This window comes from Schistocerca gregaria, chromosome X (assembly GCF_023897955.1).
Source record: "Schistocerca gregaria isolate iqSchGreg1 chromosome X, iqSchGreg1.2, whole genome shotgun sequence".
Taxonomy (NCBI): domain Eukaryota; kingdom Metazoa; phylum Arthropoda; class Insecta; order Orthoptera; family Acrididae; genus Schistocerca; species Schistocerca gregaria.
The window spans coordinates 785,287,369-785,313,705 of NC_064931.1; the positions used below are offsets into that span (position 1 = coordinate 785,287,369).

The 26,337-nt window shown below is 38.3% G+C and overlaps 1 long non-coding RNA gene across 1 annotated transcript; it reads right to left on the minus strand.

The window, feature by feature from the left end:
- Nucleotides 1-8,309: 8,309 nt before the first annotated feature.
- Nucleotides 8,310-25,460, minus strand: LOC126299279 (uncharacterized). Its single transcript, XR_007552773.1, has 4 exons — nt 25,418-25,460; nt 25,091-25,308; nt 24,917-25,012; nt 8,310-8,475 (listed from the first exon to the last, which is right to left on the minus strand). It is a non-coding gene; the product is annotated as an uncharacterized LOC126299279 (long non-coding RNA).
- Between the last annotated feature and the right edge of the window lie 877 nt (nt 25,461-26,337).

Consider the following 26,337-nt stretch of genomic DNA (forward strand, 5'->3'; position numbering starts at 1 on the left):
TACAATAGTGATATTTTGGTGCAATTGCCATCATCAGGTTATCTGTGGAAATACACAGTTGGATACAATATTTCAGATCTCAGTGTAATTAATTTAACATATTATAGAATAATGCTTTGTTATATGCACCAAGTGGTGTTAATGTCCAAATGACATTGCTGACTTAGTTGTTGTCACTGCTATATAAGTATGCACCTTTGATATTTATGGAGCTATAGTGTGTGTTAAACTGTAGCTGTAGAAGTCATTTCCGAGGTTTTTCAATTATAAAAGTTTATTTCATAATGACATCTGTACTTGTGGTGGTTCCACCTGCTTTTATCTCTTCGTTTGTTGCTGTTTGCTGCACTCAGTGTTGACTTACTGCATTGCTACACTGGCTGAAAAAATTCTGACACTGACTACTGTAAATCATGTAGCTGAAAGGTGGACAGTTTTTTTCACAGTACTTTAATTTTCACTTTGCACACCCCCCAACATTACAGAGTTACATCGCCAGTGCACTATTGTTTAAACTTTCCATGAGCCTCATTAATAGTTTGCAGGCAAAACTCCCCATACTGATAGGATAGTTTACTGTTGAACAGCTAAGAGCAGTAAAACCTAACCACAAAATTCACAGTTCTTGTAGAATAATCAGGTACATATGGAGCAGAAACTGTCACTGGTTTGGAAGAGAGCACAAGTAACAGCAGCCTACAAGGGTAGTAGAAGTGATCCACAAAACTATCATCCAACATGTTTGACATCAAATTGTTGCCAAATCTTTGAACATCTGTGTTCAAAGAGAATGAGGTATCTTGAACAAAATGACCTCCTACATGCCAAACAGCATGGATTCCGAACACATCAATTGTGTGAATCCCAACTTACATTCTCCTCACATGTGATACTGAGAGCTTTGGATGAAGGCAGTCAAATATGTACAGTATTTCATGGTTTCCCATAAGCATATGGCACAGTACCACATCTACACATATTGTCAAAAGTTTAATCATTCGGGGTATCAAGTGAAATTTTTGATTGGACAGAGGACTTATTGGTAGAGGGGACATAGCATGGAGAGTAATTATCAGAAGTTACAGTAACATCGAGCGTGCCCCAGTGATATGTATTGGGACCTTTCCTGTTCATGCTATATATTAATGACCTTGTGGATAATATTAATAATAGTGTCAGGCTTTTGTAGACTGTGGAGTAATCTATAACAAAGCACAGTCTGAAAGAAGGTGAATAAATATTCATTTCAAAGTGGTGCAAAGATTGACAACTTGCTTTAAATGTTCAGAAATGTAAAATTATTTGCTTCACAAAATGAAAAAAACTGTATTATCCTATAATATCAACAAGTCCCAGTTTGAATTAGCAAACTCATAAAAATACCTGTGTGTAACACTGTTTGGAGATATGAAATGGAATGATCTTCTTCTTCTTCCTTGGCGCTCCAGCTCATGATGAGTCTTGGCCTTTTCTACAACTTCCTTCCATTTCTCTCGGTCCTTTACCGATACTCTCCAGTTTCTATAGCCCATCTTCCTAAGATCTTTGATCACTCCATCTTCCCATCTAGCTCTTGGTCAACCACGTCCTCTCTGCCCCCTGGCTTTCCTTGTAATATTCTTTTTGATACTTCTGTATCATTCATGTGAGCCACATGTCCTACCCACCTCAGTCTGGATGATTTCACTATGCTTCTGATGGGTTGGTCTTTGTATATGATATGCAACTCATGGTTGTATCTCCCCCTCCATCTTCCTCTTTCACAGATTGGACTGATAATTTGTCTAAGTACCTTTCTTTCAAATGCATCCAGTGTTTCAATACCTTTAGTTGTTAATGTCCAGGCTTCAGGGGCATATGTAAGCACTGGTCATATAAGTGATTTATAGATCGTTACTTTAGTGGTATGAGTCAGGAGCCTTGAGGATAGAAGTCTTGTTAGGGCAAAATAGGCTCTATTGGCTGGTATTAATCTCTGCTTAATTTCATAGGAGGTATCATTTAGAAGCGTAACTGTAGAGCCCAGGTACTTGAAATGTGCAACTCTCTCAAACCTGTAACTGCCCATTGTTATTGCATTTGGCATATTTTCTCTATGTGCTTCTTCCAGCTGCCATATATTTTGTTTTTTGTTCAATAATAATTAACCTCATGTTCCTACTAGCCTGTTCGAGAGCTGTAAATGTCTCTCCCATTGCTTTTTGGGTTCTTGCTATTATAACTAAGCCAGTATCTGCACTGATTTTTTGAAGATCGTTCCCCTATGCAGCAGGTTTGTGTTTCTCATCACCTTCTCCAGTGCCGCTTTAAAGATAAAACATGCCAATGCATCCCCTTGTCGCACTCCGCTTTTAATACTCAATGTGTTGGACATCATACCTCCTACTCTTACACTACCTTGTGTTTCGCTCATTGTCATTCTCACCAGCCTTACCAACATTCTCAGATTCCCAGTTCATCTAGAGCGTGATGTAACTGCTCTCTATTTATGCTATCATAAGCTGCTTTGAAATCTATAAAAAGGTGATGCGTGCCAACCTTGTATTCATTTGTTTTTTCCAGGATTTGTCTTATGGTGAATATTTGATCTATGGTCAGAATGATCACACACACTCATTTGTTGTAAGAGTAGGTAGTAGTCTTCGGTTTATTGCTCAAATACTGGGGAAGATTAATCAGTTTACAGAGGAGAGTGCTTACTAACCACTCGTGTGACTGATTCTAGAATATTGCTCAAGTGTGTGGGACCTGTACCAAAGTAGGACTAACAGGGGATATTGACCATACACACAGGAGGGCAAGCATAAATGTTTACAGGTTTGTTTGACTAATGGGAAAGTGTTACAGTGATGCCGAAGAAAGTGAACTGGCAAGCTCTTAAAGATAGATGTTAACTATTCTGAGAAAGCCTACTAACAACGTTGCAAGAACTGACTTTAAGCGATGACTAGAGAAATATACCACAACACCCTACAAATTGCTCAAATACATATTGTGAGGACCATATTAGAATAATTACTGCACATGCAAAGGCATGCAAAACAATCATTGTTCCCTTACTCCATACGTGAATGGAAGAGGAAGAAACCTGAATAACTGGTACCACGGGACACGATCTCTGCAATGCACTTTGCAGTGGTTTACAGAATATGGTTGTAGATGTAGGTGCATAAAGTAAATAATAAAGTAGCTGATTTACCAGTAGTAAGAAAATTTAATGAAGGGAACTAAGAGTAGAGTAAGTTTTGCAAGAGATCAATGGCTACAGTAAAACACTTTCGTTACTGAAATACATTAGTTAATAACCTCCAAACCAAGACATTGATAAAAGACCATTACTAGTTAAACTAAAATTTTGTAAAGATCTAGCCTCCAGCTCGAATGATTCAATGTGTGTAATAAACTTTGTTGAAAAGAAAAAGATATTTCCCAGTAAGAAGAGTGTATGGTGTAAAATTTCATTATGTAACTATGTCCTGGTTAAAATACAAAATTATTTCAAAAATTATCTGAGACAGTTCTTGATCATTCATTATTCTAATTGTGTTCATGTGTATGTTGTGTGATTATTTTCCTACATAATAGTAAATGAACATGCAATTGTATTAAGATGACATCATAGATAGAAAAACTTATAATACTGTAAAATAAACCTTTGTTTTCATTGTTTACATGATACTACCCCTGACCATAAACAGTTGCAGTGAATATGAGGGAAGAAAGTATGGCATCGATCGTTTGTATTGACCACAAAGCTTAATTTCTGTGAACTCTAAGTGCTCTGTCAAGCCTCCATCTTAACTTTACTTTAGTCAGTTGTTTGTTATACTTCATTCTGTATGGATGCAGTGTCAAGTGTAAATATATACAAGCTACGGCATATATGGGAATTAAGTTTTCTACATCCCGATTACTGATCCCGTTCCCAAAGTGGTGACCCCACAGTTCATTCGTGTTTTGCATCTTTTTATGCAACGGATTATATGCACTACACAATGACTGCACCAAACAATGCTTTGTTCAAAGATGTGGTAGCACAACTCTGCTCACCGAGTTTCATTGTTTCTTCGCCAACGGTGCATTCGTCATTTACGCACAGTGATTCACGTTCTCAACCAACTCCATGTGCTAACCTCATTAATTTTCAATATTCGACAACTATGCCATTAGAGCGAACAATGGACTCAGGCTTCACGTCACCGGGATGTGACCATCAGACAGTGAAATGTGAACTGAACAATATTTTGAATTGTGTCTCTTCAAAATGAGTGTTTCAAGAACAAACTGATCTCCATTCAAACACGTGTTTAGGCACCCACATCAGTTATTGTTGGGCTGTGTGCAACACTGCAATTGCTACAAACTGCACTGGATCCGTTACCCACACGTGGTGTTCCAGTTAGGTCTAATTTACATGCACAATTCAGTGTTTCACGTAACATGGATCCCTTACCTCGTCTCAGTGGCCCACCACATGCACTACAGGCATGTTATACATCAGACAGTTTCCACGCAGCTGGCATTCTCAACCACCCCCGCCACCCTCCCCACTTGCAGGGGGGCACGGCTTTTGGTTGCTCAACCGCCTGCTACTCCCACAGCACCGCCTGTGTCTGCTGCGCATCATTTCCATCCAGTGCTCGTCACTCATGGTCCAGTTTCTAGGACCCCCACATGTGCCGTCCATCTGCCCATTTCCACAGTACCGTCCGTGCCCGCTGTGCCGTGTTATCGTGGCACACAGTCAACTATGTCAGCTGCCGCTACTACAGATTCACTCACCTGGCTTAAATCCGGGCCTCTGACTTAACCTCAGTTCAGCCGCTACCCCAGGAGACACTGAAGCCGCCGTTGTCCCTCCTGGCAGCCTGCTGAATCTAGTGCCCTTATAGGAGGGCTACCTGGCATCGTGGTTCACGCTTGTTGAACATCTGTTGGAGTTACATAATGTGTCTGACGACAACTCAAAGTTTCTCTGCCTCGTCACACACATCCATGACCACTCGGACTTCATTTGTGACCTGTCCTTTCACCGCCACCTGCACCAAAATATGAGTTTGCAAAGAAGACTATAATGGAATGACTTGCGTCTTGGCACAAGAGTTAATAATCAAGATTCTCTACAAGAAGCACCTGTGGGAATTCACCCCGTCACAACTCTGGCGCCACCTTTGATTGCCAGGCTATAGGCTGTGTGGTCTGCCAAACTACATTACCGATCTACAGATCCAACTGTTACCACACTCATTCGAGTCCATTGGCTCCTGCCTACGCATTGCTGACCAGTTGTATTCACTGCTGTGGCAACATCAGCCAGTTCATTTTACACTGTTCGTCGGCACATCCACCTCCACATACATACTGACCTTCGGCTGGCAGAGGTATGGCTCGTTCCGCTGTCACCTTGTCTACTTCTCCTGACAGCATCGGCTCACTCTCTCTGCTGTCTGTCTGAGCACTCCAGGATTGCCCACACACCTTACATACAGGTCTATTTACCAGAACAAATCAACGAGGACAAGCCGCCCCCTTCTGTCGCTGTCTCCACCTCCTCCTCACCCTGCTCACCCTTTCTGCTGGTACCACAAAGAGTTCAGCAACGACATCAAGAAGTGCAGGTTGCCATGCCAACACCCAAACACTGACTAAGATATGCCGAGTCCTGCGGGGATCCTAACAGGCATCCTCTTACATTACACTCCATTCACTTATCCACCCAGCCAAGTGGTTGTCTCTATGTGACTGACATTGCGTCAGGTTTGGCTTTTCTGGTCAACACTGGTGCTGACGTGTCGATCATACCTACTTTGATGGCTCCACCCACTTCTTCACAGATGAAGTCATTTCTACGAGCTCTCAACATGTCAATGTCACATACCTCAGGCCCAGTAACGATTACGGTGACCCCATCTCCTTCTCTATGTTTTCTGTGGACATTCTACATTGCCAACATCAATTAACCGATCCTCGGTATGGATTTTTGTCTCATTACAAACTATCTCCGAACATCGTATAGGGTTCATTGCTCCACCAACCTATGAACACTCACATACCGTGCACCCGCACCTATGTCCAATGCTGTGTTTCCACTGCAACATAGAATATCGTACACGAGTGATCTGTCCTCATGGGCAACAGTGTGACCTGCGCTACTGACCTACTGTCAGAATACGACTCAGCGACGCAACTCCACCAGCTCAACGAGAAGCTGAAACAATGCATCGCATCCACTTACAGCAAGCTCATCATGGCTCGTACCTCATTTCTGCAACTGCTGTCCATGGTGCCGCCACCTTAACAAGATTTCTCTGCCATGTAAACTACCTAGCAGCAGAACCTTCTTCTTTCTGTTTTTGCAACAGGCTTAGGCTCCATAACTGCTAAGGACTGCTGCATGTTTCCTACAGCTATGGCTAGAAGAGGCTCCTCTTCATTAAACACTAACAGTTGGTGAAAATCTATTGGTTATAAGCAAAGAACAACTGTTGGAATATCTCCTCCTCCTAGCTGTCTTCTTACCAACTGACAGTTCCCATTCCCCAGTGTCCTTCACCCTCCTTGCCCCATCCAGTTCCTCCTTTGTGTTTTGTAACTGCACCTTAAGGTTACATATCATATGCTCCTGCTCCTCTGTCAATTCATTTTTGCTAAAAATTCTGTATTTCCAGGAGAGGATCTTGCTAGAATTCCCACTGGCTTCCTTGCTGCATCCCCGCAATGAAAATACTTTGAATAAATCTGACCTCATAATGCACTACTCAGAAAACTATGACATCTGACATAATCAGGATTATAAAAGTTATGGGAATAAACTGCCCCTGAGTTCTAGTGTCATGTACTCATGTTTCTTTTAATTAAGATGCCTACAACATGAAATCCAACTGCACTTCCATGACTGAGAATTCAGATTCACAGACTGCAAAGGCCAATGCATAGAGCAGCTTCACACGATAAGAAATGCATGCTATAAAGGAAGAAGTTTCAAGCTGTTGTCCTGTTACATATAAGTGATCTTCCATCTTCAGTCATGTTACTATGAAACCGTAATATAACTGTTGAACTGACTTATCATCCATCACTGTGAGAAATTTTGATTATGTCCCGTTGAACATTTAAATAACTAACTATCTATCTAATGCCTTTCAAGTTTACATTATTTACCATTTTGAATTGCACTGTCCTAAAATTTAATATTTCTTTTTAACTTATCATCATCATCACTTAAGGCTGATTGTGGCTTTCAGCGATCAGTCTGGAGCATAGTCCCCCTCATAAAATTCATCCATGATCCCCTATTCAGTGTTAAAATTGGTGCCTCTTCTGATGTTAAGCCTATTACTTCAAAATCATTCTTAACCAAATCCAGGTACCTTCTCCTTGACTACCTCGACTCCTCCTACCCTCTACTGCTGAACCCATGAGTCTCTTGGGTAACCTTGCTTCTCCCATATGTGTAACATAACCCCACCATCTAAGCCTGTTCATCCTGACTATTACATCTATACAGTTCATTCCCAGTTTTTCTTTGATTTCCTCATTGTGGACACCCTCCCGCCATTGTTCTCATCTACTAGTACCTGCAATCATCCTAGCTACTTTCATATCCATAACCACACCCTTATTGATAAGGTAACCTGAATCAACCCAGCTTTCACTCCCATACAACAAAGTTGGTCGAAAGATTGAACGGTGCACAAATAACTTAGTCTTGGTGCTTTTTTTATAACATTTTTAGAAAAAATATTAGCATTATATTTGTTAATTTTTCTACTTGGACTGAACAGTAAAAACCAATGGCAATTATTTACATTTGTACAACTTACATACACTGATTCGTTTCCTTCATATTGCCGAGTGAAAAATTTCATAAAGATTTCTACTATAAATACAAAAGTTAATGAAGCAGTTAAAGTGGAAGTTTCTTTACAAAATTGTACATTCAGAAATATAATGTTAATAACAGAGTGCAGCCTAGCGAATCTTGATAAGTCAAAGCCACTTCATGAAATTACATTCCATGAATAGTCACAGTATAAGTATAATCCATAGAATCTGTTCACTTTTATATTTCTACACACATAGGACATTATATTGGTTACATCTGGAATATTTAATATCTTAAAATGCATCTTGTAATATTTACTTTGGTTTTAATTAAAGGAGTTTTAAGGTTATTCACAGATTACTGATACAGAAGCAAATGTAGAGAGATGAATGCACTGAAAATGTAGTTATGGGATGAAAGGTCAAACTGAACTCACCAACAATACTTAGATGTGAATTAACTTTTATTGGTAAATATAATATTTTCCACAACATTTATTATTGATTAACATTTCAGCACATATGCTAAGTGTATGAAACAACATATATCCATACATATTTTTATTGCTTCCTTGTCTGTGGTAGTTTGTTGATTACAGATTTCCTCAACTGCTGCATTTCATGTGCAATACAATATTCAGCACACAGAACCTGGAAAACATATTTAACTAATTTTATAACAATAACCACAATCTTTCTTTCAAATGCAGCATGAAGTGATTTAGTGGAATACTTACATATAAGGAAAATTTTATAAAGACTACTTTATAACAAAATATATTTTAGATACTTCGTTCACTGAATATTCACAATACAGGATATTAAGTCCAACTATGTTTCCAAAAGTGTGGAGACAATTGTGTAATGAAAGTCATTTGTTAGTCCTAAATCTAGTAGGTCATACATCCAGAGAGGAATGAAAGGCAATAACAGTTCTGAAAAATGAAAAACACTGTCTGGGTTACTCACTAAATTTTTTTTTTCTTTTGCAAACAGATAACCATAGAATAAGGTCATAAACAGTAATACTGAAATTTTGAGTAAAGAGGGAACATGTACCAGTACTGGAGGAATTACACACATGTACCACCAAAATAAATGAGGTAAACAAGATTTAGAATGACCAAAATGAATGTTCCTGTGATAGTTACTTACATGCTTATGATGATGGTCTCTTCTATTAAAGATATCTGATGTACCACTCATTCTACATCCTTGAGAGCAACTTGTTTGTCATATATGTTGTCTTAAGAATGCATAGAGAGTACTGGGCAGCAATGCTCAGCTTATTGTATGCAGCACAGTTTTGTGACCATTTTCTGTTTCTACATACATTATACATTTTTATCCCAATTGTGTAATAATTCCAATGTGTCTATATCATGTAATTAATTCATGTACCATCAGTCTTTATTTTAATTAGTTTATCAATAATTTAATTTTTTCACAGATTATGAATGCTTTTCTGACATCTGTGGGGCATTGACATGTGCACATATCGCCATGCAGTTGAGCATGTAACTTTCCTTATAGTATCTCTCCTCATACTGGACTAACTGCACGTTGCACCACTAGACGTGACTAGCTTCATGTGTGTATGTGTTTTTTTTTCTTTCTGTTTTTCCCACCACTGATTGGATATTCTTTGGCTGTATATTCTTGCATATTTAATAACATCACTGCTTGTATACTTCTAGAATTTTAACTGTAGTGCACTCTTTCATTCTTTTTGCCAGTTGCAGATCTAAAGATGATATCTACATCAAACAAAATTTGTGGTAAACACAAAAAGAATGAGGTAAGTGAGCTAGATCTTCCTTTCCCATTATATGGATAGTGGTTACAGTTTTCTTATGTTTTTCCTTAGGAAACAATTTGGAATATTTCACAACAAATATACCAAGATGAAAATGTGAAACCAGGAGTAAGTGAATGTTCAAAAATATGTAAGGGTGATTATTTCAGGGAAGAAAATAATTGATTTCTATCTGATACAACATGTCCCCCAAAATATGATGTCCGTTCAAAAACATCTGCAACTTTAGTAAATTGGTGCCAGTGGTGTGTTGGAGGGAAACGTAGTTGGCATTCGTACTCGTATCTGTGTTTCATGTATAACTGCTGGAAGTTTCATTCTTATATGTACGTCAGTTATTGTTCAGTGCTGTACTGAACAGAACATTATGTCACACAGTTTGCAAATTTGGAGATGACAGAGTTAGAGGATCAATGTGTCTGCATTAAATTGTGTGTGAAACTCAAGAAAACCTTACAGAGACACACCAAATGATGCAGGAAGCTTACAGTTATGAGTGCTTAAACCATAGTCAGTGACACACATAGTTGAGATGGTTCAAACGTGGCTAGATGGAAGTTAAAGATGACCCTTGTTCACGACACTCTTTGGGGACACTCATGTCAGGAACATCAGCAAAACTGTATTTGCCAATCAAGGAATGAATGCCCACAACTTTGCAGAAGAATGTAACATTTCAATTGAATTATGTGATGAAATCCTGACAAAGCATCTTGGAATGCATCATGTTGCCACCAAGTTCGTCCCACACCCCATGAGTCAAGACCACAAAGATCTTCAACTTAAATTTCCTAAAAAAGGTAAAGAATGTAATCATAGTGTGTCAAGAGCAGCCTAAAAGATCTTTTGTAACTAATGTGTCTACCTTTAAGTATCAACAATAAATACAAAAGTATGTAATTAAATATGTATTTTGTTTATCTGGATGCTGGACCTTTTATAAATTACCAACATCCAGCAATCAAAATTACTCCACAACATCACCTCTTGTAGCGTATATCCCATCACATGATATGTCATGTCTGTAGAATCTGTGCAAGACATTATACAATATATAAAAGTGTGTGTCACTGTTGTTGCAGATTGGTTTGGTAGAAGTCTTAACACCTCAGAGATGTACGGAATGGATAGCAGCAAGAAAAGATGGGCACAGCAGACGTAAGGCCAGAGCTATAAAAATAACCAAGGAAATAAAAGTATATTTACAATTACAGAACGAGGAGGATTTTCAAAAGAATTCAACAAAGGGAAGAAGAACGAGGAAAATAAATGGTAATAAAATGAGAATGATGAAATCTGATCCAATATCCAGTTCATTCAGTCATTTTTCCAACAATACTACTTTCTTGATGTTACTTAAATCTCAATGATGGCTTCACACAAATCTGTATGCCCATCATACACCTCAACCTATTACAGAGGGTCACTTTTCCAAATCGCCATCAGACTGCTATGCTCCAGGAAATTATCCCCAGCAGATACTAAAAATTTGTCCAATTCCTACCTTGACAACTACTGGAAGCCACACCACCCGTGTCAATGACCAGTACACTGCCAGCTACAGGGAAATGATGACCAAGTTGTGGCAACATGGGATCTGCTACAGCACAGAAAATGCCCAAGTGCCCAAGTGTGCAAGCAAGGCATAATGACATCTTGGAAGCTGCAAGATACAATCTTATCTAGTGACAAAGCAGACTGTCATGAGGAAGGCTAGGTACAATACAACAATAAATATCCAGGTGCCAAAGCAGCAGGAAAGAGCCTCTGAAAGGTGAAGCTGCAGATGTAAAAGTGTGAAGTCACTAGGAGAGCTGACAGTGAGAGAAAATCAGGACAAATGATGTCATAGCCATCCCCACCATTTCAGAGCATACAAGAAGTGCCATCATAAATACCCAATTCTTCTTAACAAATGTCTGATTCCTAAGTGCTGATTGCCAATTGCCTAGTAGTCTCACTCATTGTGTCAGCTGTATGTATCCAATGTAAAGGGATGCTACGGAATTAGACTCTCAACACATCTAGCTGCATTTGATCATTTATGGAGCCATGAGTCCAGCAGATGGAAGGACACTGCAGCTGCCAGATGTACTGCCAACTTCTGAGGCAATGCTGAACTTCTGAGGCAATGCTGATGGAGCGCAGAAGCGGCCCTCACTGTGCAGGTCTGCTGGACACTTGACCTGTGTGACCAGGACGATCTCCATCACTTTCATCATCTGCCTTCAGGAGCAGGGAGGGGGGGGGGGCACTGCTGCTGCTCATCCTGTTCCTGTGGCAGACACTGATGCTTGTGGCTCCTGTTTTCTAAAGAATGGCTGAGAGCTGATCTGTGTAATCCACTTAGTACTTCAGGTGGACCTGAGGCCTGACTATGAGTGCAAATCTTCAACATCAGTGAGTGCATTTTGGAGACTGACATAGAACTGAAGGCCACTGGAGTCCACAGGTTGACAGCTACCCTGTGACATAATAGCCACCACCTGATGCTTCACTGCACTTGTGGTATTGCTAGTCAAGCACCCACTGGCCTTCTGCTGCTGAAAAAGTACTGCCCCTCCACCCTGGCTGTGGTGTAGTGCTTTCAAAAACAATCCTGTATTACCACCTAATAAATGTGTTATTGTCAGTGATGTTTCTTGGTGCTCTTGAGTGTAACTAGGTCCTCACCACAGCATCCCACCCAGCACTCTGCTTTTGACTGTTTGACACCACACTCATATGATTAACATATAAGATCCATACCCAGTACCCTCACTATCTGTGGATATCTGATTAGAAATGATAAACTATTGCATCTCAACTGGCCTGACTGATTCATCACAGCCTTCAAAGGAAATATGAGAATGTTAACCTGGCCCACATGTCTCTACCCTGTCTGCATTCACTATCAGTCCTGATATTCAACCACTAATTATCCACAGAAGTGTACTCCCACACTATGCAATATGACCCCAGATAAAATAACTCATAAACACTCTCCAGATTGTTTGCATCTTTCCATCCTAAAACTTAGATGTTATTAACGTAACTCCTAAGCTATAGTCTGCAAACCACCAAACTTGTTTACTTAAATCAGACATTGTCCATGGGTCCCTACAACATGTAGGTTACTGAAAATTTAGGGCAAACACATATCTTACATACCCTCACACTATGAATTCTTCAGTCCTATTATGAACATACGTAACTACTATAGTGCTACATTGACAATAAAAACAGAAGAGCATTTAATGTGAGTGTGATGAGCATTCAGGGCTCAGTTTACATGAATGAGTAAAAACAAACCATGTCCTGGAGTAAACTATTTTTATTTACATTTGAATATAGACATTAAATTGATGACTTTTAGAGGCATCACACTTCAGTTAAATTTTTATTTATTTCATCATCCATCTGTTGAATATGAAAATTGTATGGATGTTGTCCAAAATCATTATCTTTGTAAGAAATACAAAATAATACAGAAATACAAATGCCACAATGGAAGTCTCTAACTCAGAATCAATATTGTGAATGCAAAAACTTTTAGTTTCCTGTGGAACAGCTTTGCCTCAAGTTTTCAAAGTATGTGGCCTCTTGCTGAATCATATCCACTCATTTACATATTAATTTTGTCCGCTGCTTGGAGTAGTTACACATACTTTTAGTGCTATAGTTATGTGTAACACTGTGCTTGATTAGTTTGTTTTGACTATGTACAAGAAGATAATATTTTTTAAATAAATTCAATGCCTGAAAAAAATTGGAGCACCCAGAATGAAAGCAGGAAATGAAATTAAACTTCACATTTTAAAGGGTGTATGATATTTCAGTTATTACAAAATCAAATCAAATTTACAAACAACTTGGCAGTATGACTTGTCATTGGGATATTGCACCTTCCTGGTCCTGGATACATGCACTGCTATGTAGTAATCATGGGAAAGGTGTAGGCTAGATCGTACAGGACAAATTAGGAACAGGGTACCAGGTCACAAGCATTGTGAAGATAAGTGCTAGGCTTAGCCAGATGACAGAGGACATAGAGAATTTGTGCAAAGGTTTTGGCAAAAGGTTCTGGTTATTATAGTTAGTCAAGCAGGGAGTAACCTGGTTAAGAACACTAATTACAGCATGAGGGGTGACCTTAGTGAAGCAGGAGTAGCAACTACAAACACAAGTGAGAGTTTCATAGAGGTCCCTGGGTAAATAATGCTGTGAGCTGTGTGAACACTGAGTTGAGCAGATGGCCGTACCGTAGGTGCAACCACAATGGAGGGGTATCTGTTGAGAGGCCAGACAAACGTGTGGTTCCTGAAGAGGGGCAGCAGCCTTTTCAGTAGGTGCAGGGGCAACAGTCTGGATGATTGACTGATCTGGCCTTGCAACATTAAACAAAACGGCCTTGCTGTGCTGGTACTGCGAACGGCTGAAAGCAAGGGGAAACTACAGCCGTAATTTTTCCCCAGGACATGCAGCTTTACTGTATGATTAAATGATGATGACGTCCTCTTGGGTAAAATATTCCAGAGGTAAAATAGTCCCCCATTCGGATCTCCGGGCGGGGACTACTCAAGAGGATGTCGTTATCAGGAGAAAGAAAACTGGTGTTCTACGGATCGGGGCGTGGAATGTCAGATCCCTTAATCGGGCAGGTAGGTTAGAAAATTTAAAAAGGGAAATGGATAGGTTAAAGTTAGATATAGTGGGAATTAGTGACGTTCGGTGGCAGGAGGAACAAGACTTCTGGTCAGGTGACTACAGGGTTATAAACACAAAATCAAATAGGGGTAATGCAGGAGTCGGTTTAATGATGAATAGGAAAATAGGAATGCTGGTAAGCTACTACAAACAGCATAGTGAACGCATTATTGTGGCCAAGATAGATACGAACCCCACACCTACTACAGTAGTACAAGTTTATATGCCAACTAGCTCTGCAGATGACGAAGAAATTGAAAGAAATGTACGATGAAATAAAAGAAATTATTCAGATAGTGAAGGGAGACGAAAATTTAATAGTAATGGGTGACTGGAATTCGAGTGTGGGAAAAGGGAGAGAAGGAAACATAGTAGGTGAATATGGATTGGGGCTAAGAAATGATAGAGGAAGCCGCCTAGTAGAATTTTGCACAGAGCACAACTTAATCATAGCCAACACTTGGTTTAACAATCAGGAAGGAAGGTTTTATACATGGAAGAACCCTGGAGATACTAAAAGGTATTAGATAGATTATATAATGGTAAGACAGAGATTTAGGAACCAGGTTTTAAGTTGTAAGACATTTCCAGGGGCAGATGTGGACTCTGACCACAATCTATTGCTTATGACCTGTAGATTAAAACTGAAGAAACTGCAAAAATGTGGGAATTTAAGAACATGGGACCTGGATAAACTGAAATAACCAAAGGTTGTACAGAGTTTCAGGGAGAGCATAAGGGAACAATTGACAGGAATAGGGGAAAGAAATACAGTAGAAGAAGAATGGGTAGCCCTGAGGGATGAAGTAGTGAAGGCAGCAGAGAATAAAGTAGGTAAAAAGACGAGGGCTGCTAGAAATCCTTGGGTAACAGAAGAAATATTGAATTTCACTGATGAAAGGAGATAATACAAAAAAAGCAGTAAATGAAGCAGGCAAAAAGGAATACAAACGTCTCAAAAATGAGATCGACAGGAAGTGCAAAATGGCTAAGCAGGGATGGCTAGAGGACAAATGTAAGGATGTAGAAGCTTATCTCACTAGGGGTAAGATAGATACTGCCTACAGGAAAATTAAAGAGACCTTTGGAGAGAAGAGAATATGAAGAGCTCAGATGGCAACCCAGTTCTAAGCAAAGAAGGAAAGGCAGAAAGGTGGAAGGAGTATATAGGAGGTTTATACAAGGGCAATGTACTTGAGGACAATATTATGGAAATGGAAGAGGATGTAGATGAAGACAAAATGGGAGTTACGATACTGCGTGAAGAGTTTGACAGAGCACTGAAAGACCTGAGTCGAAACAAGGCCCCCGGAGTAGACAACATTCCATTAGAACTACTGACGGCCTTGTGAGAGCCAGTCATTACAAAACTCTACCAGCTGGTGAGCAAGATGTATGAGACAGGCGAAATACCCTCAGACTTCAAGAAGAATATAATAATTCCAATCCCAAAGAAAGCAGGTGCTGACAGATGTGAAAATTACTGAACTATCAGTTTAATAAGTCACAGCTGCAAAATACTAACTCGAATTCTTTACAGACGAATGGAAAAACTGGTAGATGCGGACCTCGGGGAGGATCAGTTTGGATTCCGTAGAAATGTTGGAACACGTGAGGCAATACTGACCTTACGACTTATCTTAGAAGAAAGTTTAAGAAAAGGCAAACCTACGTTTCTAGCATTTGTAGACTTAGAGAAAGCTTTTGACAATGTTGACTGGGATACTCTCTTTCAAATTCTAAAGGTGGCAGGGGTAAAATACAGGGAGCGAAAGGCTATTTACAATTTGTACAGAAACCAGATGGCAGTCATAAGAGTCGAGGGGCATGAAAGGGAAGCAGTGGTTGGGAAAGGAGTGTGACAGGGTTGTAGCCTCTCTCTGATGTTATTCAATCTGTATATTGAGCAAGCAGTAAAGGAAACAAAAGAAAAATTTGGAGTAGGTATTAAAATTCATGGAGAAGAAGTAAAAACTTTGAGGTTCACCGATGACATTGTAATTCTGTCAGAGACGGCAAAGGACTTGGAAGAGCAGTTGAACGGAATGGACAGTGTCTTGAAAGGAGGATATAAGATGAACATCAACAAAAGCAAAACGAGGATAACGGAATGTAGTCAAATTAAATCGGGTGATGCTGAGGGAATTAGATTAGGAAATGAGACACTTAAAGTAGTAAAGGAGTTTTGCTATTTAGGAAGTAAAATAACTGATGATGGTCGAAGTAGAGAGGATATAAAATGTAGACTGGCAATGGCAAGGAAAGCGTTTCTGAAGAAGAGAAATTTGTGAACATCGAATATAGATTTATGTATCAGGAAGTCGTTTCTGAAAGTATTTGTTTGGAGTGTAGCCATGTATGGAAGTGAAACATGGACGATAACTAGTTTGGACAAGAAGAGAATAGAAGCTTTCGAAATGTGGTGCTACAGAAGAATACTGAAGATAAGGTGGATAGATCACGTAACTAATGAGGAGGTATTGAATAGGATTGGGGGGAAGAGAAGTTTGTGGCACAACTAGACTAGAAGAAGGGATCGGTTGGTAGGACATGTTTTGAGGCTTCAAGGGATCACAAATTTAGCATTGGAGGGCAGTGTGGAGGGTAAAAATCGTAGAGGGAGACCGAGAGATGAGTACACTAAGCAGATTCAGAAGGATGTAGGTTGCAGTAGGTACAGGGAGATGAAGCAGATTGCACAGGATAGAGTAGCATGGAGAGCTGCATCAAACCAGTCTCAGGACTGAAAACAAGAACAACAACAACATGAATTCCTTGCTGTGCTATCTGACAGGCATCAGCAAGCAGTTGATAGTCTGTGGTGACTTCAGTGTAGATTTTTTTAGGGATTCTGATAGGAAAAATAATCTGGAAACCTTATTTGGATAGTAAAATTTGATCTCATTAATTAACTTTCCAACGAAGGTAGATAAAGGCATCAGGATCCAAATTTTTGATGTTTTCTTTGATGCTCAAAGCACAAAAATAACTGTTTATCCAGAAACAAATGCTCTCTCTGATCATGATGCACAGCTAGTTAGGATAAATAACATAGTGCCTTATGGTATGAGAAATGTTTTTAAGAACAGTTTACGGGAGATGACCTGGGGCGAAATTAATAATGAACTAAATTCTAACATAAAACTTAATCTATTCCATGGTAAATTCGTATAATTATATAAAACAGCTTTCGGCACATGGTAATCAGAAAGAACACTAAACAGTGACATAAAAAACCATGGCCCACTAGAGGGATTAAAGTATCTTTTAGAAGGAAAAGGGAAACATACCTTTTGGCAAAAGTTAGTACGGACCCTGCAGTAGTTGCACACTACAACAATTATTCTCAAAATGTCTTTAAAAATAAAGGAACATGCACACAATGCCACAAATCAATACTTCCAACAACAGACTCAAGAATATATTGAATGCAGTGAAATGAGAGACAAGACAACCAGCCACAGAAGAAGACGAAGTTACTATTGAACTGAATGGAAGTGCTATAAATGATGAGTCACAGATAGCAAATGCATTTAATAACCATTCCTTAAGTATAGTAGAAAGCATAGGGACAAATAGTTCAAGAGCAAAACCACAGCAGTGAGTTGAATATGTAACTTTCACAAAAATCTATCATATGAATGTTTCACCAACTTCTCCTTCTGAAATTAAGAAAATTATACATTCTTTCAAAAATAAAAGGTTGTCTGATTTGATGACGTTCCCAATAAAGTAATAAAAGTTTGTTCCTACGTAATAAGCCCAATCTTATCCAAAATATGTGATATATCACTAACTCAAGGCAGTTTTCCAGAGAGGCTGAACTATTCCACACTTAAACCCCTCTTTGAGAAAGGTAATAAGAGATATGTCAATAACTAATGACCTATTTCACTGCTGAAATCATTTTCCAAAATTCTTGAGAAGGTGGTGCATTCTAGAACAGTATCTCACCTTAACATCGATAGTACTCCTAACAAATCACAATTTGTGTTTCAGAGGGATTGTTCTAAGATGAATGCCATTTACATGTTCACTCACCAGATTTTACAAGCATTAAATAACAAAATAGTACTGGGTGGTATTTTACGCAACCTCTCTAAGGTATTTGACTGTGTGGATCACAGTATTCTCCTAGATAAATTGATATTTTATGGGGACTGATGGTATAGCCATCTAATGGATAATATCATATGAAACCAAAAGCGACCAGAAAGTTGTACTTAATAATTCAAGCAATATAGTCCACAGACATAATTCTGATGGGAGAAATCATGTATGGGGCCCCCCAAGTTCTAATCTTATGTCAACCACTGTTCCTCATATATGTAAATGATCTTCTGCGTTTCTTTTGCAGATGACACTAGTACTGTAATCAGTCTAACATATGTAGAGAAACAGAAGAAATGGTAAAACAGAAGGAATGGTATACAAAGTTCTTAAAAGTAGCATTGACTGGTTTTCTGTGAAGGGTCACACACTCAGTTTTAGAAGGCACAATATATTCAGTTCTGCACATCTAGAGGCACTACACCAATGATAAGAGTAACACAGGGCAAGAAAATAATAAATAGGGTTGAAACTTCAAAATTCTTAGCGGTCCGTCATGATGAGAATTTAAATTGGAAAATTACATTTTGGAGATCTTAAAAAAATTAGTTCTGCCACATTTGTGCTTAGGATAATTGAAAATCTTGGGGAGAGACAAATCAGTAAGTTGACTTATTTTGCATATTTTCATTCAATAATGTCATATGCAATAATGTTCTGGGGTAACACATCTTTAAGAAAGAATGTCTTTATTGTGCTAAAAGATGCTATTAAAATATGTGGTGCTCACCCACAATCATTTTGTTGACATCTGTTTAAGGAGTTGGACATTGTGACTACTGTTTCATAGCATATTTATGCCCTCATGAGATTTGTTATAAATCAACAACTACAGTTCAACAAGAACAATGAGGTACATAATTACAACACCAGAAGGAAAAATCACATTCATTACTCCACATTAAGGTTATCTTCAGCAGAAAAAATGGTGCACAATGCCGCAACAAAATTTTTTGACTACTTATCCAGTGACATAAAATATCTGACAGATAGCAAAATAAAATTTTATAACAAACTGAGGAAGTTTCTAAGTCTTTTCTTAACAACTCCTTCTATTCTGTAGAAGAATTCCTATTACCTTAATGTGCAAAAGATGGTGGGTAGGAAACACTAACTCACATCTGTATATCTTACTTCTTTTTGTGAAAAAAATCCTCTTAGAAATGTTCAGAATGTAACACTATGTACAAATTAATTTGTGATGTGAATGTAAAATGACTCCTTCAACATCATTATGATCTATGATGTAAAATGATCTATGAAAAAACTCCATTGGACGTCATAAAGCTGTTGTATGCTTTCCTGGAGAAAGCTGGTGCACAACCTTTATAAATGGTTCTTTATATCATGGATACTTGGACAGGGACAGAGTTGACTTCCAAGCTGGTGCCACATGTTCTGTTTGGGACAGACTCAGGATACTGCTGGCCACTGGAGTTGCTCAACATCATGCACACACTTTGCAGTGGCATAGTCCATGTGTGGGTGAACATTGTCCTGATGAAAAATGGCAGCACGATTGTGCTGTCAGATTTCTGTCAATCACTACCAGCCATGAACTGAAGTCATACCTGATTACTTCAGACACAATGACACCAAGAGTAATACCACTGTGCCTCCCCAACACACTGGAAGAATGTAACCTCTACCTGGGTTGTCACCACACTCACCAACAACACTGATTTGTCACAGAGCAGAACTGTGTTTCATCATGAAATACACTGCAACACTACTCGTCAGCAGTCCATTTTTCCTGGGCAAGCACCACTCCAAATGCAGTGGTTTTGTTGTGGTGTTTACAGCAGCCTATGCAAGGGATGATAATTCCCTATTCCTGCTGCTGCTAGCCTCTGACCAATGGTGCAGGATGACACAGAATATTGCAGGGAGTTCATTATTTCTTCTCGGATGGCAGGCTTAAATGTGAAAGTGTTGTGAAGTACTTGGTACACAATACAGCAATCCTCCCAAGGTGATCAGACGTGATCTACCAGGACCTTAGCAATGAGTATGCCTGCCACACATTCCAATGTAATCCAGCTTCAGGCCATACCACATCTGAATGCCCCACAAATTTGGACATTTCATCATTCAACTAGCCAGCAAAATGGAGACCTTCAATGAGGCCTCTTTCAAAGTCTGTCTGCTGCTGATGACACTGTCACATGCAAGCACACAGCATTCACATGTCATTCACAGTGACCACTAAACATCTGACCTTTTTCATGTCTCTTGAATACCCTGACAAGGATGGTAACAACAATAAGTATTGACAACACTAGTGGCCAATCTGCCCGTTACAGGGAATTCCAACTCCAGTCATTTATATACCCATTGATAGTGTGTACATGTACGAAGTTACACTGATGTCTGTCCATGCTTTCTGGGTACTTCACTTGTTTTGTCATGCATTGTGTAAGTTAGATACTGTCAAGTATTTACATTTGGCAAAGGATTCACAGCAGAACTCTCTGGACCTTTGTCAACGCTTTAACCTAACGTCTACATTCTATTCAGGTATATTTCTGCTGCACAGTCCCATAATTCTAAACCATAATTAATTAATGGATAATTTGTTTCATATTACACAAGTTTTAAGGTTTGTCTGGGAACTATTTTTGGCCACTGGCTTATCAGAAACAGTCCACTGTTGGTTTTCTCACATACAGAATTTATTTGGTTTATCCAACATAGAGTTTTGAGTAGATGAACAAAGAAATTTAAAGTTATCTGTGTCTTTTGATGAAAGATCAAACATATTGTTCATTTCATCCTAATGAAAGCTGGTTGTTTTAAATGTTAGCAGCTGAGATTTACTTAAGCTACTATGTAGGTCTTTATGTAGAAAATATGTGGTTACTTCCATAAGATCATTAGCTACAACCGATGGGAATGCATCAAAGGTTTTTTCATAAAATAAGAGGGAAGAGTCACGACCACAGCTTACCAGATGTGCGTTGAAGGACTGTGTCATGCCACTGATATAGACCTGTATTCTTGGGCAGTCAGCCCAAAAATTATTATTTCAGTTGTTGCTTCTGACACCAAGCATTTAGTATTCCAAGTGCCACTCAATCCTTAGGACTGTGCTGGTTGCAATTATTTCTCTAGAACAACTTGCAGTCCCATACGTTTCATGGCAGTGATCTATGTTACTCTTACTTCCACTGCCAAGGAGATCCCTCTTCCCTTTCCTGCCCAATCATGCATTCCTTTATTACAATTTCCACTTTCTGTCATCTTGTGATCCTTCATTTATCACTATTTGCTTTCACTGTATATTTTCTATTTTCCAATTATTATTTTGATCCGGTTTTTTCTCTCTCTCTCTTTCGCTCTCTCTCTTATGATGTTATCTTCGTTACTGGACTCACAATTTTTAATTCTTCTCAAGTATTCACTTCGTATTTCTCATTTCTTTTTCCTCACACCTTACAACTCACATGTTCTTATACTTTCTCTTTGACACAGCCTCCTCCATGAATTTTAACAGCTTCAGAAATTCCATTCTTTCCTGTACACCACTAATAAAAAAACTAGTTAAATGTTTTTCTTAGCTGAATGCTAGTGTTGGCATCTGGTATTGTTTCTGTCAGATAAATGATGTAAATTGGTTCCCTCTAAAGTATTGATCAATTGAGATGAAATAAAGTGAAAAATTGTAATGGAACATGATAAACAGATTCAAAATAATTCAAATAGCATGGAATACTAGAGAGGTTCAAACACATTAAGGGTGAACAACAAATATGAAAAGAAACAAATATAAAATAAGGATTAGTTTTCCTCCTGCTGAAATACGAATTATAACTGAGGAAAATTATAGAGAATGTAAAATGTATTAATAGTATGATGTATAATCCTGATACTGGATATATTTACTTATTACTGTTATTACTACCATTATTTTCACTATCATTATGCTCAAGACAGAAAAGAGAAATATTCTGATTATTCTGAGATACACACAAATTGTTGTGCCTTGAATTAAGTAGCACAATATTGCTCATCACCTGTGCTTTAAAATTAACATACATAATTTACTAAACTGTACAATCTACTCCAAATTTACTCTTTATCATATGAGTGCTGGTGAAGACCTGTGGCACTCTTTAATTTTACATGTGCCACTCTTAACTTCACATTTCACATTCTCCAAACTAGCAGTGTTTGCTGTGTACATCTTGTAATTTGGTGATAAATATAATATGATTTTGTTAACAGATGGTCTTATAAAAATTATATTCACCTAATATGACCCATTTCTAGCGAAAGTACTCAGAGAATGTTCCTCTCAGCTGTGAGGTCACACATAAGGTAACTTACCACATAAAGAGAAATAGTAAACACCAGTCCCACAATCAAAATTTGATAAGTCATTATGGGGAAGTAGGTTTATATTTAACAACAACTGGAACCATTTTACTGAAGCAAGTAACTCTGCCACAGATGGCAGGAGGAGGGTTCCAATTTCCCTCTGGTTTCTGTGATTAATATCTCAACTGACTGCTTCAACAACAGCAGGGGAATGCTTAGATGTTTTGCTTTTGTTCTTTATCCTTGTCCACCAGAACCAATATTCGCACTCGAGATACTTAACACTGATGAAATATTACACTTTAACATTCCCCTATAGCCACAGTGTTTACTTCATTTTTCCGTCTGGCTCCAATATTCAATTAATCTGAATTAATATTTTCTTTTTTGTTCTAAATTTCAGGAAAGACCTGTCTTAAATTAGAAAAAAGATTATATTTATTAAAGTCCATTTGATGCTATGTGTCACAGGCCAGAAGAGCCGAGTGGTTCTAGGCGCGACAGTCTGGAGCCGCGCGACCACTACGATCACAGGTTCGAATCCTGCCTCGGACATGGATGTGTGTGTTGTTCTTAGGTTAGTTAGGTTTAAGTAGTTCTAAGATCTAGGTGACTGATGACCTCAGCAGTTAAGCCCATAGTGCTCAGAGCCATTTGAACCATTTTACTATGTGTCAAATGCAGGTTTGTGTGTATAAGTACTTCAAGGAGAAAGATTTATTTTTGTATATCTGCATCAGAATGCAATAATAAACCAAACTAAGCACAGAAAGGTGCTTCAGTGTGTGACGTGCATAAGAATTTTCTGAATGAGAAACCTCCGGCAATGGAAATTTATGTGGCAATAAAATATATTGATGTTATGTCCTCTTGAATGAGTGATACTGAATGTATTATACTATTTTAATATTGACTTTCTCTACTGATTAAAAAATTTGAATGCAAGGTTTACACACACAAACAGGAAAAAATCAATAAAATATCTGCTAATAAATTTAGTGAATTTGACAGTTCATACTGTATACAGATATGCCTCAGAAGTCACCAAAACTGTACGTACTGTTTTACTCAGAGGGGATAGTGTGATCGCAACACTAATGATTTCTATTTCTGGTAGCAGATACTTATTGCAGCAAATGATTTTTAATACACAGCTGGTATTTTAACGCATCTAGTAAGGAATATGTAAGAAACCCCTGCTGCTTGCATATTCAGAGAGTTGAAAGATGGCATTGCTTTAGTGCATTTCATTGTATTTAGCGTAGACAAATTCAGATCTGTAATCTGCAAAGTTAAATTTAATCTCAGTGTTATATGTGACAGAACATTACTTTGCTGTCATAGAAAATGAAGAGACCAATATTCCTGAGTGATGTAAAAATGTATGAAATTTATGAATATGTGGATGTAGAGTGTAAGTAGCAGTATCAGGCTTTTGTGCTGTGCATTATCCGAACATTTTTTTTTCTTTCATAGTTCTTGCAATTTGTATTACATACAAATAAAAATTATTTTTCTTTATAAACTCTAGGTTTAAGTCAAATTCAGTATCGTCCAATGATGCAGTAAAGAAATACGTAAACCGTCTTTGCTGATCCAAACAGCATCACCTTGCACAAAATTATGTACCAAACCTGTGAGAGAAACCGTTGAAAAATCAGCTCCCTGAATGTGCAACTCCTACTCTTCATAAACAGAACAGTATAAAATCATAATTATATTCTGTCAATGTGGCTCGGCGTACCGTTTAGTAAATTTCTAAGATTAAGGAGTTACCTGATTAATCAATTTTACGTATAGTGTTTTATTTCCATGTTAGACTAATTTAGGAAATTTGTTTTGGCCGCTAAAGACAAATTTCTTTCTACAAACTTTGGCTTTAATGAATGAAAAAGTAGGATAGGCAATTAATTAACCGTAATACCTAGACATAAATATTAAAATAAAACACTGCCTATAATGGCAGCGCCAAAATTACGCACTTTGCTGTCCAACTATTTGAGCGTCATAAATTATCCAGAAGCACTTTCTTCCTCAGAAACTGCGCGATTTACGACATATAAAACAGTATCACCCTTCATTCACACTGAAAAATCCTTTAAACTGTGTAATTTCGTTCCTGAATTCTAAGTTATAAATCAATCAATTATCTTTAATAGTTACCTCTCCACGTCTCGGCTTCATTTCTGTTTGCGTTGGTACGCAAGACAGAAGGCATTTCATCGAAATATTGCGGTACGTTTTAAGTAGTAGCTCATACTGCAAAAAAATGAATTATTTTTAACAAATTACAGTAAGTTGCCGGTCCTCGTATTTATTATCGTTCAGTTTACTTACTGCCTCATCTATCTTTCCGGCCATGACGAGATGGAATCAAATTTATTTATGTTTCTGACAAATAATAGCACCCATATATTTAGACAAGTCTCCAACTTCCACAAAAATTTCAGCACAATGACACAGAATATTCCCTTCTTCGCGCTCAATCAACGAATGACAATACTTAACCTGTTGCGCCGAAGATTTTATTAGCTGACACAGGATTACTGTCCACCCTAACGAAATGTAAAAAGTAATGCTTTCGCGCAGTAATGAAGTTACTCATAAATTTTACGTGAGTGATACGAAGAGGAAATATATTAAAATGTCAATAGATACGCTTACCAGTTTCAATCGTAAAAAGGAATACTTTATCTCCGGCATGTGGAGTGATGTAGACGTCACAGATGAATTATAAACAAGACGTTGACGGGCTGTCCATTTCGCGCGTTATTTTAAAAGAATTCACCACTGATAGTCTGAAGTATATACAACTGGTAGTAATGTAAGGATTTACAAAATTTCGTACTAATCACTGAGTAGTAGCTCTCGATGTCTTAACGTTATTACATCTTGATTATCGATATTAAGTTCCAACGCGAGTCACTTGAATGTAACGAATACTTAAAGTGTTAAATAATGAATACGAAAGCACTCATCTACTCCAGGAATGCTACGCAGCTGAGGTAAATAAGCGGTATACTTTATGGGAAATCTGGGACATTTATATCTACTTAATTATGTAGTCTGTGGAGTGCACGGTAGAGAGTACTTCCAATGGTACCACCTATTAAGGTTTCTTCTCGTTCCAGTCTCGTATGGAGTGCGGAAACACTAATTGCCTGAATACGTACTTCTATGAGCGTTATTCGTTATCTTCGCAGTCCATACGGGAGTGCTGCATTGGTAGCTGTAGTATATTCGTAGATATCTCATTTGGTACTGATTATTGAATGTTTGTAAGTAGGATTTCTAGGGTAACAGAGTTTTCAGTACAGGTACAACCGCGAGCTTCCGCTAGTCAAACAAACCTGTGGCCATTTGTTGGTTTCAACACACTTGAGCAGTATTTTAGGATGGATCGCATGAGTATTTTGTAGGGAATCTCATTTTTAGACTGAATGCATTTTCACAGAATTCCTATGACAAACTCAAGTCTGCCAGTTGAGCCTATATCATGTACTGATCGATAATTTCTTACAACCTAGTATTTCTATTAGGTCACTGATTTCAGTTATGGATAATTTGTGTTGTTACGGGATTCA